Source organism: Macrobrachium nipponense, chromosome 21 (assembly GCF_015104395.2).
Source record: "Macrobrachium nipponense isolate FS-2020 chromosome 21, ASM1510439v2, whole genome shotgun sequence".
NCBI classification, from domain to species: domain Eukaryota; kingdom Metazoa; phylum Arthropoda; class Malacostraca; order Decapoda; family Palaemonidae; genus Macrobrachium; species Macrobrachium nipponense.
In genome coordinates, this window is record NC_087212.1 from 33,671,814 (window position 1) to 33,686,952 (window position 15,139).

The window sequence follows — 15,139 nt, forward strand, 5'->3', positions numbered from 1 at the left end:
TCTCAAATGGAAAAATAAAGTCCGCAGTAGTATGTACGTTGTGTATGTACATTGCTACATATAGGAACCTTTCGCCAACTTCATCAGCTGGCCTTTTCAGCCTTGATATACAAAAATAACGTTACATATACGTCATCTTTGAAAAATGGAAAAAACAAAACAGCTTGACATTCTTTCAGGTAACTCCAGAATTGCTCAATAGTCTATTAGCAATTCTCTAGGAATGTCGTGGCACTTAGTGGCTGGCATATTGGCCCTTTGTCTTCCCGCTTGGGATGTCCCCAAAACTGGCGAATTTGGTGGTTCTTCGGTTGTTCCAGAAATTGCTGTCCCGACGTTTAATACTCCTGCAGGGCATAATGTCATACATATAATATTATTTCTAGTTTTATTCAGGCTGAAGAGGCCAACTGATCAAGTTGGAGAAAATTTCCTGTATATAGCAATATACATACATGCATACTACTATGGAATTTCTTTTTCCATTATTATGATCATATATTATATATAATAATTCAGATGACCTTAGTCATATGGAACAAGCCCACAGGGTCCGCTGACTTGAAATTCAAGTTTCTAAAGAATTTCGTGTTCTACTACTACTACTACTACTACTACTACTACTACTACTACTACTACTACTACTACTACTAATAATAATAATAATAATAATAATAATAATAATAACTGACTGACAAAACCCAGGAGAAAGTATCACTCATCGATGTCGCAGTACCATGGAACACCAAAGTAAATGAGAAAGAATGAAAAAATTGATATCACGAAATGGGGTTCATCTTCTAAATAATAATAATAATAATAATTTGTCTAGAAATTTATCGTATTTTCTACGATCTTCTGAGAATTTAGTTGTCTAGCATTAATTTGTGTCATGCTACATATGAAAATGTCCTTTTAGAAGAATTGAAAATTACGGAAATAAGATTTAAAAAAAATAGGTCTTGTAAATTCAGATCGCTGATTCATTCTTTAAGTCTTAAGAGCAGAGCTATGCTCCACGAGACAACCCAAGTCCAGGCAGACTAATACCATCAGTCCTAAATCACAAACTATAGAGCCTACCTCTGTTATGATAGTTGTAACATACGTTACGACAACAGTTATAACTGACAACAGTTGTAGCTCTTGATACCTGAAAGTGACTGGCAAAACACTAGACGTGTAGACAGTTCTGATTATCGATAGACTCTGAAGAGTATGACAGAAGTTTGCGTAGCGGCTGACCACATTGATGAGATGGTCACAAACATTCATAGGAAACGAATGAGTAACTTCCAAAATATTCCATTTTAAAGTTAACAGTAGAGCAGTGACGAAATAAATATATTTTTTTTAAATAAGGCAAAGTAAATAGCCTAATGTTAAGAAAAATCCAAAGACAATTAGAGAAAAATCCCAAATTTCTTTATAAAGGAACTGGAAGTCATCCCATCAACTGTCTATATATAGCACACCATAAAATATCCTTCGTGTTTCCTTCTTGACATAGGATATCTGCCATCAATTGTGTTTATGAACACCCTCATCTGGCTCACCTCGTCTCATAAAAAAAGATGTGCTAATTCCGTAAAAGTACTTGGCACTCTGTCTTTTTTCCTCAGTATTTTCCTGTGGCTTCAACTTACATAAACACAAACACATATAGAATCAGTTAGATTGTGATTTTCTAACCTTTGTTATAAAAAAAGAGTAAAAAACACAGTTGATGGAAATATCAAAGCAGAAAAAGTCTTAACAGAAAAACAATGTAAGAGTAATTCGAATCAACGATCCCTTCCTTATGAATGACATTTTCAGAATGCAAAATTTCCCGTTAACCCATTTTCACAATATTGCGATCTGCGATAACTCGAAAGAAAAATTTGAGGTTATGCGTGCCTGGGAACGTGTGTGCATGTGACGCGCTCGCGCCCGCGCATTTATGTCTCTCAGAGAATTAAACGGAAGCGCTCGGAGTTTCCGAAAACATCCTCTCCCGCGAAGCTAAATAATATTATTTGATATAAGTCAAAATCTCAATTGGAGTTCCGCACCATTTCTAGGCAGTATTTCCTCCTGGGGCTGTTGAGAGAGAGAGAGAGAGAGAGAGAGAGAGAGAGAGAGAGAGAGAGAGAGAGAGAGAGAGAGAGAGAGAGATTGGCAGCGGAATTGCTCCTAAATAAACTAGCTCCTCGAGAATGTGAATTGAAAATTGGAATTTGCGAGTGCATCTTTACCGAGCGTGTCTTTATTGCCATCGAGGCGCAGTGCATTGGACAGACGACACATGAATTGTAAAGTAAAAGAAAAAAAATACGGTAAAATGGCTACTCCATCTGAAGGGGAGTTACAGTTAAAAAAAAAAAAAAGTGTAGAAATCGTTGTAGATTTGCTTAATACGGCACTGAGTTGTGGATTCGAAAAATATACATTCTACACACTGGACTGGAAAGAAGAAGAAGAAGAAGAAGAAGAAGAAGAAGAAGAGAGAGAGAGAGAGAGAGATTGACTGCCATAATTCTGAAGCAACGAAGAGAACTAGTCCCCGAACATAGCATGGCAACCCCAAGACGACTGGCCTCTGCTCAGTTCATGTAAGATGAAGTGGGCTGGCAGGTGTTACGTGGCAGTAGGAAAGGTGACAAGACATGAAAAAAAAATATATGATCAGACAGTACTATTATGTACATATAAGCTCTTAAAGTTCTCCACATAATCAGTAATTAATCATTGCAACTTTCAAATACATTATTGTAGACTATGGCATATGGTAAAATTCAGCTGACGAAAGTAAAACAAAAAGGTTTGGGCGAATAAATATTGAAAAATATATATTAACTAGCTACTCAAATTCACTTCTGTGCTTTCAGTGTATGGACATGTCGGAAAGTAAAAATTAATACAGAGAAACAACATACGTGTAAAAAACATTGAAAGAAATCTGAAGCTCCCCTTGCAAATGTTGTTAATAATACTTATCTTTGGTTTTACATTGGGTATACAAACAATACAGAATGAATTAAGTAAATAACCACGTAGTCCTAAGCAGCGCTATATTAATTAATACCATTAATTAAGCATAGATACGTTTACATTCTCACACCAACAAAACTTCGACTCCATAAATCTTCAAAATCTCCCAAAGGACGACATACAAAAAAAAAAAAAAAAAAAAAAAAAAAAAACGACAAGATAGCCATTTACCTTTAAAGAAGGGGATTATGAAGTGACAGACAGCTCTGAATTTATGGATGGGAAGGGAAAAAAGAAGGAAAGGAACGAAGGGAATGGGGGGGGGCAGAGGGAGAGGGGTTGTAAAGTCAACTGTGACAGAAGACTTTCGTGAGTTACACGACATCGTGAGAGAAATCGTCCGAGCGAAATGGTTCGTCGAGTTTCGTATATTTTCGGTCGAACACTCATCGAATGAGCTTACGTACTATGGGAGGGAGTCTGCTTGCATAGCATAAATGATGATGGGATTTGAAAGTGCTGATGTCGAACCGGTTCGAAAGCTGATGAGGTTGCATTAAAAATAATGGAAGATATTGTGCGATCCTCCCTTTAAGCATAAAGCCTTTCGTTTGTGATTATTCTTCAAGTATCCGGTATCTTAGAGGAAATTATTTCAAGTTACATTCATCATGCATGCACATTAACATAGGACGAAGCAAAAGGCCATGTAAGCCCCCAAAGAATAGAAAGTATACATTAATTACTTGTTTAAAATTAATCTATGTATTGTAGCTAAGTGTTAGACCTTTAATAAGTTATAGCGTTTTATATTGTAACGGCTGGAATCCTGGATGGGCAGACACACTCATCAATTACAATTGGGTGTAAGTTATTGTCAAGGTATAGTGTACTCCATATTTAGAATAGAACACAATATAGAATTTAGGCCAAAGGCCAAGCCTTGGGACCAACGAGGTGATTCAGCGCTGGAAGGGAAATTGACAATAAAAAGATTTGAAATGTGTAACAGGAGGGAAACCTCGCAGTTGTACTGTGAGACAATTGTTAGGAGAGGGTGGAAAGTAAGATGGAAGAAAGAGAATATGAATGGAAGTACAGTCAAAGAAATAAAAGGGGTTGCAGCTAGGGGCAGAAGGGACACCGCAAAGAACCTTAAGTAATGCCTACAGTGCACCGCATGAGGTGCACTGTCGTCACTAACCCCATATCGATAGCAAACAGTAATTTATGGCTCACTGCCTCTGTAATATATATATATATATATATATATATATATATATATATATATATATAAATAATACTATATATATATGTGTGTGTGTGTGTGTGTGTATGTATATATACTATACACCCTGTTCTGTCTAACATAACAGGACACATTTATGACTGCGCATGTATGTTTGCGTTTCACTGACTGGGGTCATGTGTCAGGCCTCTCAATGACTGCATTCATAAAATACCTCTAGATCCCTGCAAACATACACCACATACCTGAGCAATGGGAATATGTAACACAGAGCATTGAAGTTCTGAGTGGGTGGATGTGGGTACAATGAGGAGATGAAATGAAGGGACTGCGGCAGAGAGAGAGAGAGAGAGAGAGAGAGAGAGAGAGAGAGAGAGAGAGAGAGAGAGACTCGAACGAGAAACATTTCAATCAAGGCGTCTTTGTATGTGACTGCAGAAATGGCACAGCTCTACGAGGATTGGCTTGAATAGCCTGCCGAATCCTGTCTAATTGGCCCTGCCCCCCCGCCCCCGTTTCTCTCAAATACTCACAATGCAGGTACGGAATTGATGAGAGAGAAACACGCTTTAATGAACGAGCTCGCTGAAACGCACGAAGAAAAACGTTTGGGGGAAAAAAACTATATAAATCTGAAGAAAATAAAATAATACAGATGAGACAAATACCTGTACCATCATCAATGGTAACAGTATCATAAGAAAAAGAAGAAAGACTATAAATGTAGAGAAAATACAAAAATACGAAGAAGAAAATGCCATCAAAGGCTACAATATCATCAGAAAAAAATTGTCACAACGTAAAAGTAATGTACTATGAAGAAAAACTATAAATCCGAAAAGAATAAAAAAACACGAAAGAAGACAACATCACGAAAGCTAACGAATACTTCAGAAAAATCATGTTGCGACATAAAAGCTACAATGAAAAATAAACGGGAAAAGAAATAGATTAAAACAAATATATTTAACGAGGACTACTCTCTGGAAAACAGGCAATATGTAAGTAAAAATACATCTTATTCATCGACTGCATCGTGAATTGAACGTTTTTATAGCTGAAATTCGCCTATTTATTCCATCTTACCGATTAGTGAAAAATATAATGAGCTTTCAGGTAAGTATCTTCCGATTTTCTATTTTGTTAAGTCAATACAGACACATAATAGTCAGGATGATGCTTAATGAACTGAGAACAATGAGAGGAACATCAGATCAAAGACTTAATAAAGAGATAAACAGTCAAGAAAATCTATGTAAATTATTCTCCCATCAAGTCACAACGACCAAAGAGGACAGCAAAGTCTATTCCATGGATCCGAGAGGAAATAGAAGCAGAAGGCTTCACTTTCATTAAGCAATCCGTCAAATTTTGAAGAATTTTGATAAGGAGTATCTTAAGACTTGCTGTGGCAAATCTGGGTAAAATAATCACCAATATGCTAAAATGGGAGATCGCACAATATCTTCTGTTTTATTTTTCTCCACAGGAAAAAACCTTGGTACAATAGTACTTAGGTTTCAAACTTCCTTTATAACCTGCGTGGTTCAACTGGTAGCCACCAGGCCTTTCATTTGAGAGACTGGAGTTTGATCCCAATGTAACTCGGCAAATTATTTCTGTGAAACACGTGCACAAGAGTTCAGTTATTTAAATAAATAAATAAATATAAATAAATAAATAAATAAATAAATAAATAAATAATAATAATAATAATAATAATAATAATAATAATAATAATAATAATAATAACGTGAAAAGAGAAATCTGATGATCCTGGCACACTCACACGCAATTCAAGGTAAACTGCTCAGGAAATAATACATGAATATAAACGAAATTGTATACTTATAAAATGAATACAAACGAGCATGCATACCTATACAATGAATACAAACAATTATGTATACTCATACAATGAATACAAGCGCGCATGTATACCTATAAAATGATTACGAGTAAGCATACCTAAAATGAATACAAACGAGCATGCATAAATATACAATGAATACAAACGATTATGCATACCCATAAAATGAATACAAACGCGCACGTATACCTATAAAATGAATACAAATGAGCATGCATACATATACAATGAATATAAACAATCATGAATTCGCATAAAATGAATACAAAAAACGTGCATACCCATAAAACGAATACAAACAAGCATTTATAATATAAAACGAGCTCAAAAGAGCATCATAGTCATAAGATGAATAAAAACGAGCATGTATCTATATAAGATGAATACAAGCGAGCATATATACCATAAAATGAACTCAAACGAGCATGCATACCAACAAAATGAATACAAACGCGCATGTATACCTATAAAATTAATACAAACGAGCAAGTATATTTATAAAATAAATATAACGAGCACGCATACCTCTGACATGAATACAAACGAATACGTATTCCTATAAAGTGAATACAAACAAGAATGTATACCCATAAAATGAATACAAACAAGAGTGTATACACATAAAATGAATACAAACGAGCAGGTATACTTTTAAAATGTGTAGGTTAAAGTTGAATAAGTAAATGTTGTTATCATAACGTAGATTGAATCGATATTCAGTTTTCAAATCGAACCGTGCAAAAAAAAAAAAAAAAAAACAGAAAAAAAACTTGCCCAAACTGAAAGTAAAATCTGGAAGCAATGATTTCTCACGCTGGACATTCTAAGCAATTTTCAGTAAACGTTTTAATTCAAGCCTGAATGATCGGCAGCCGTAGTCACTGTAAAGGGAAAAAAGAATGGATGTTAAAAAAAGAAGAGAGAGAGGAAAAAAGGATAAAAAATCTTTTGATCCATCGTTAAAGAAATATTACAGACCCAGTGACCGTGCTGGAACAACGGAGGGGGAGTGGGGTAGGGGCGGGTGGGGGGGTGGGGGTGTTGTTGCAGGACGAGGAAGTTACATCTCGCTTTGTGAATGCACATAAGAACACGAATTGCTGGTATTATGAAATCATGAATAATTCTGGTTTATTAAAAAGTGACTGAAAAACAGAGAGAGAGAGAGAGAGAGAGAGAGAGAGAGAGTTTGCGTTTTGTTTATTCCTGCTCTTGCCACCCCACCCCCTTTTTCTATACTTTTTGCTCTTTGCCGTAAGTATCGCGAACCCTTACCCTTTTCCCCGAGTCCATATCTGCTTGTCTCTTATATTAAAATAAATTCTTCTCGCTTCTTTACAATAAATTTTGCTTGCCTCACGCACTAAAATCAATTTTGCTTGCTTTCCATTAAATTTTGCCAGTCTCGGTGATTAAAATGAATTTAGATTGCAATGTTTATTCAAATAATTCTTGCTTGTCTTATTGAAATAAATTCTGCTGACTTCTTTCATTAAAATAAATTTTGCTTGCCTCACTAGTTAAAATCCATTTTACTTGTTTTCTTATTAAAATACATTTCACTAGTCTCATTAAATAAAATATTGAATACCCCGCTAATTAAAAGAAAATTCGTTTGCGTTGTTTTAACGAAAAAAAATTGGTGTGCTTTCTTGGTTAAAGCAATTTTCAATTGCTTTTGTTTATAAAAAATATTTTGCTTGACTGAATGAATAAAGTTTTGCTTCCATCACCGATTAAAAAACTTTGTTTGTTGCTATTTTTATTAAAATAATTTTTCTGGCACTATTACAATAAATTTGCTCGCGTCTTCGATCAAAGTAAGTTTTCCTTGTCTCGTTGACTACAATAAATTTTCACGCAGTCTTTGATTAGAATAAACTGTTGGCTTATTTGGTTTCCAGTAAATAATTCTTCTTTTCCTATTTTTGACATAGCATGCCTCACTGATTGCAGTAACTAAATGACGAATGAAAATAAATTTTGCTTTCTTCAACAGCTCTTTGGAACAATTTCTGATTGCTTTTACATTTCATGTTTCCTTTTTTTTGTTTAAAAAATATGTTTACATCTACCTACTTCTTTGTTGGAATAATTTTGCCCATCTCTTTAGCCGATATCAACACTAAATGTTTCGTTAGTTGAAATAAATCAAGTTGATTTCGTCAGAAGGAATTCTCCTGGCTTTTATGGTTGATACAATTCGACGAAAGGAAAAATCATAACGTCAAACAGACAGAAACCCCGCCATCTTATTTGCATCCAGACTGTGTCTTCTAATACGGCGAAGTATTCATAATCCAGTACACTTTAGGTGACATAGAGTGCGCAATATGTCGAGTAGATTATTCCGTATTTGCATATAATGCGAAGTCTGAAGTGAGGAAAACAGGACATGGAAAAAACGAATATGAAGAATTGAAGTGTTGAGGCTCTCTCTCTCTCTCTCTCTCTCTCTCTCTCTCTCTCTATTTTCCCCCGTCCCAACACCGCCCCCCCACACACACACACACATACATAATATATATTTATATATATATATATATGTATATGTATATATATATATATATATATATATATATATATATAATATATATATATATATATATATATATCCTATATATATATATATATATATATATATATATATAATATATATATATATATATATAAAATACCAGCTCAAAGCCCCACAAACTAATTTGCACAGTATATTTGAACCGAATAGAAAACAAGTACCAAACATGACAACATACAATAAAGAATACCAAAATGCAAATCAAGATAAACCAACGAACATAAGCATAAGGGAACAAAATAAATATAACTTCATAAGCAAAAGCGAACATGAATTGCAATATATACTAGAAAACTAAGGCAATCACGCAGAAGCGTCAGTACCAATATCAGTCAGAATGACCATTACATATTTTGTCAATAAAAGTGACACTGACTTGTGTAATATATTACGTCGCAATGACTCTGGTCAACGAGGATAGTAAAGAGTGAGTGGAACTTCAACCGAATGTGGATGCTGAGGCTCTGCAAGGCGAGTGGCGCGCACTCATTCAATATTTCTTAAGAGTTCATGGAAAACAGCTCCGCAAAACACCAGCCAACGTTGCTCTAAATCATAAGTACTTTTGTTGGGGGAAAAAGAAAACAACCACTCCTGTGATTTTCGTCTAAAAGATGAGCTCTGATCTCACAGAACTTCGCAACTTTAGAGACTGGAAGTCCTCCTCCTTTGATGAGACCAACTATATGATGTGAACGTCTTTTTACTAAGTTTACAAAATACCGTTGCTACTTTCCCATCATTAACTCATATTTATTCTTGCGTTCTTGTTTGTTTGTATGTTTTTTTTTAACGTTGCATGGAACCAGTGGTTATTCAGCAACGGGACCAACGGTTTTACGTGACTTCCGAACCACGTCGAGTGTACTTCTGTCACCAGAAATACACTCTAACTGTAACCATTTTATCATAACTTGGACTGAGCGACAAAGGTATAGCCTCTGTGCCCTGGTCTGCCACAGTCTTAGCCTGAGCTCTCCTATTTTCAGGTGTGTACTCAGACATTATTACGATGTTTATTTATTTATTTATTTATTTACAGAAAGAATGAATGAATGAATTCATTTACCTATTTATTTACTGTTTACTTGGTTTTTGTTTAGCTATTGTCCTCTTCCATTAAATAAACCCTGTTTATTAAATAAGCCCTGTTTAATGTACTAAAGGTATGTAAAAAATTTATAAAAATTATTTAAAATGAGTTCTGATACATTATAGGTAATAGATTCGTTCCGAAAGAATATAATCGTCAAAACAATAAAAAAAAATAATAAATAAGCATAGTGTGAATTATAGCAGTCTTATATTGTGTTGGGGACCAATGTGGCTCGATAAACGAACACGAAAAATATGAGTTACTTGATTCCTCGCTTAACAACAAACGTATATTTCAAACTTAGAGAAGCGTGGACAAAACAGATCAAATTCAGCTGGGCAGCTAAAAAATATATATATATATATATATATATATAATATATGGTATTGCAAGATTCCTATTCTTGGGGAAATTCCAGCTTCCTGCAGCGAAAGGGATCTAGACCTGATTATATTAATGGTATCCAGTATTTGCAACAGTGAATGCTGGCGTGTGTCATGCAACAGAAGAAAAAGTGACAGCTATCAAAGGCGGCTTATGAATGCTATCAACAGAAGAGACAAGGAAGGACACATCGCAGCAAGCTAAGCTCAACTACAAATCTAACGAGAACAGTTGAAAGGAGACCTCCTCATGGATGTTCCTCAAGTTACGTGGAAGTACGAAAACTATAGTTATTTATTTCCAATCTAAAAACACTGAAAGGCGTGACGACTTGCATGAAATTTTTTTTCTTCAAAAAATGACAAGAAGTTTGAAGATATATCAGGTAGGGAAGCGGAAAGAATCGAGGTGATAATGATGGTTCGAGGTCAAAAATACTGACAATATCTGATTGAGTTTAGAAAGCTCAGATATGATTAAGCGAAATGAGAGTTGCATAGTAACAAAGCATATACTGAAGCACGCTGATACAAGAGCGCAAATCACAACTACAGAAAAATATTAACATTGAAATACATAGATTATTTGTAAAATGTACAAGATAAATTCTTTTTTAAATTCTGGTAAATTCAATTCAATTTTGATAAAATTCTGCATGTAATACTGTTAAAATGGTAAAATATTGTTATTTTCTCTAATAAAAGGTAAAAAAAATTATCTCATAATATCGATCATTCATTTAACAGAAAACACTCACTTGATTCTACATCGTGAAAAAAACAATAAAAAAAGAAACGAAATATAAAAGATCTATTAAAAATCAACCGCTGTAAACGCTATGAAAAGAAAAGAAAAAAAAAAAAAAAAAAAAAAAAAAACACAACACAACACACACTGCTAACGACCGTGCCAGAGACACTGCGACGCCAATACGGGCGGCGCCAAACCAACCGTTTAAATGATAATGAGTCTCTCTCTGGTGTGCAGCTGTGTGCTTTTGGTGTGCTACCTTTACGGTGTGTACTCGACGGAGTACATGTACAATCAGTAAACGCTTCGTTTGACCCGCCGTGGATAATGGCCAGTAAGGCGTGGCAAGGACCTGATTGTATAATGAAACAGAATGGACCGCTGGGATTTACATCCAAGGATCATATGTATACTTGGATGTGTAAAACGAACAATCATACACACACATACACACACACGCACACACACACACACAAGTGTGATAGATTATGTGAGCGCAGAGTAATGAAAAAGGTGATGGATGAAAGGGTGTGAGGAGGGATGGAAGAAGGCATATCTGTTCATTAGAAGGTTGATTAAAAAAACACGTATATAAAAATTAGTTACAGTTGGTTCGGAAGAGTTCACAAAGGAGATTTGCATGTAATTAAGGAAAACGATTCTGATGTGGCAGAAATGAGATTCTTACACACGAGATGTCAGACGATAATGAGCCAGCGCTGAAGGAAGCAGTAATATGAAAAATTGAAAGGTGAGGTTACTGGGTCAACCTGGAATCCTTCCAGATATTATAGTCGTAATGAAGGAGGAAAGAAAAGAAGATACATGAAAGATGAGAGGTTTAGTGAAGGAAAATCAAAGATTGTTTGAAGTGTAAATAGGAAACAGAGAAAATCATATAGAAGTTAATACCATGATCAGCACCTCAGTGGAAAAAAAAAATCCTATTATAATGGGCGTTATATCTGTCCGTCCGTCTGTCATTCAATCACGGCCAAACGGCTGGTCCGATGGGCATGAAACTTGGCAGGGTTATAGTGGGGTGGGGACCCCTAAGATGGTTTATATTGGGGTTTCATCCTACCTCCCCTACCCCACTCAGGAGGGGGTGAGGGTGAGAAGGGATTCCCTGAAATGGAGCTGGTTCTGCCCGTGAAACGAGACTGGTTATGCCTGTAGACTTAGTTACTTTACGAATTTATCATACATAATTTCTGTATACAAATGTTTGCTGGTGAGAATAATGAAGTAAGGGTTAATGGCCACTTACAGGTGAACTTCAGAGGTCCTTTATGGAGAAGATGATGTAATGATGCCAAATAATTGCAACGTAATAGGTCAATGAACAAAATAACGAATATTACAATACCTGATATCAATGGCCATTTTGCATCAACAGAATGAGTATTTTGAGCACTTCTAGAAAGCACAGAATATCTGAGAAACAGTTATGAACTTTGACGATGCCTACTTGCGTGATTGCTGAGTGTGTGAAGGCAGCTGAGAGGTGTAGATAAAATTACAAGTGAGATGTTGCAGTGTGGTAGGTAACTGGGTGGCTAATATTTTTTATCTTTTATTAGTCTGGGTGGCTTATAAGGTATGTCTGGAGGAGGAACAGGTCATAAGGGTGAGAAGAATGATTCCATTTCTATAAGAGTTAAGGTGATGCGAGTGATTTTACTAATAAAGTGTCGAATAATGCTATTATTATTATTATTATCATTATTATTATTATTATTATTATTATTATTATTATTATTATTATTATTATTATTATTATTATTACAGTTCCACCCTGGAACTGTTTGGTTACAGCTGTTTATCATTATTTACTTCTTATGACGTGAATAATTTTTTTTGGGGGGCACTATTTTGTTAATACTTATTTACTTATAAATAAGGCACTGAGCTGAAGTGAAGGATATTATTATTATTATTATTATTATTATTATTATTATTATTATTATTATTATTATTATTAGACCTGCCTTCGTTATCATCCACATCACAGAACCCAGCAAATTTTGGGTAGCAATGTATGTCTCCATGGGCGCCCGCACATAAGGCCAAGGAGGGTCACTTGCCCCCTCTTTAAGCCCTGGGAAAAAATATATATAATTATATATATACATATATATAAATAATTGCTTTACTCATTAAAGAAATGCAGGTGCTGATACTGTTTTTAGAATTAACTTGCTAGTTCAAAGAATCAAAAGCGTTTGTTTGTTTGATACTGGAAACTATCCACGTATGTAATCAATTTTGCCGCCCCACCCAAAAAAAAAAAAAAAAAAAAAAAACATATGCGCCAAGGCACGTCTCCGTCTCTTTGCCATAAAAAGAAGAAAAAAAGAACTATAGACCATTTTACGTTAGAGACAGTGGTTTCATAATGTACTGTCCCTCAGTATATAAAAATGACACATGCGGTAGCGCTCCTAGCGTCCAGTGCCAGTGGCCCACATTGGGCATATTAGAAAAAAAACCAGTGATGTAATGAAGACGTGCATACTCATGCACGGAGATGAATACCTCACAAAAAGGGGGCGCATAAAATAATCACCTCCAAGGTATTTAAATGCACCCAGGGGGAGTCCTTCTAATACAGGCGACGACTCTCGGATAACATCAGCCTTTGGCGACGGACGGGTAGCGGTCGTTCACCTGTTCAAACAATGGGCCTTGCCCTTCCTTCTATTCCGCCCCCACCCATAGTTCCACGCTTGGAAACGCGCTGTATATTTTTGTCTTAAGGACAAAGATGTAGGTGGAATACGCGTGAGGGACACAGCCACTCAGGCCTAACCGTTATTTCTTCTAGTTATAGTAATATAAAAGGAAAAAAGTTTTAGTAATAAAAAAAGGATTAACATTAGTAATAATAACAGTACTTGACTTCCACAATTTACGAGGAACAATATTATAATAATAATAATTTCATGAAATACGACTGCACAGCTACAATAATGTTAAGATCTATCCTTACCGTTTCATCCAGGTCAGTGGACAAGCGACCAACTGAAAAGTGGAGAGAGAGAGAGAGAGAGAGAGAGAGAGAGAGAGAGAGAGAGAGAGGGGGAGGGGGTAGGGGTAGGAGGAACACCTTGTATGTCCTAAGGGGAGAAAGAGCACGAGGAAGGGAATGTTGAGAAGGAGGAAGAAGTTAGGGACAAGAGGCCATGAAAACCCATAAGAGTAATAATGCAAAGAATGCTGTATAATATCCAGGGTGCAATATTGCAGCGTCAAGGCATCCTCAATTCGGTGTTGCGAGGTACAATACTATCCTAAGAGAGGGCGGAGGTGGGGTGGAGTGGTGTGGGAGGGGTCGGAAGGGGAGGGGAGTAGGGGGTGAAGAATATGAGGCTCTTATAGAAGCAAGGGGAGGAGGAAGGAAGGGAGGGAGGAAAGTGTTGGACATTTTCATAAACATTTGATATCCGGAGAATAGAAAGGGAAGGAGAAAAGAGGAGAAAATAATGCATCAAAGACGTTATATAACGCCATCAAAAGTGAAATGAAAAAGTAAAAAACAATAGAAAAACTACATTTTATGTTCTACCCCTGAGCATAAATTTGCACAATCGAAGAGGGGGTGAAATGGTAGCAAAATGACGTTGGGAAGTTCTCTCTCCCGGTGCTTTGTAAAGCGTTACTGATAAAAAAGGTGTATTTCGCAAAGAGCTGAATGGGATCGGTTAATTTGAATGAACTTGGCAGGCAAAGGAGAAACCTGCAAAATGTAAATAAAGAACACGACAATTTAGTAGAATCTGTCATATATATATATATATATATATATATATATATATATATATATATATATATATATTTAATATCTCTCTCTCTCTCTCTCTCTCTCGTCTCTAATCATCTCTCTCTCTCTTCTCTCTCTCTCTATATATATATATAAATTATAATATATATATATATATTATATATATATATATATATATAATATAATATATCATTCGAGCTACAAATGTCCTTTAATATCTAATTCGCTCTACCTCAGAATTGATATATTTTCTTATATGTACCGAGGGGGAATTTTTTAGTTGATAATAATTATCAACTAAAAAATTCCCCCTCGTACATATATGAAAATATATCAATTCTGATGGTAGAGCGAATTAGATATTAAAGGACATTTGTAGCTCGAATGATTTATATGAATCACGGTGATGTGATAAATATTCATATATATATATATATATATATATATATATATAT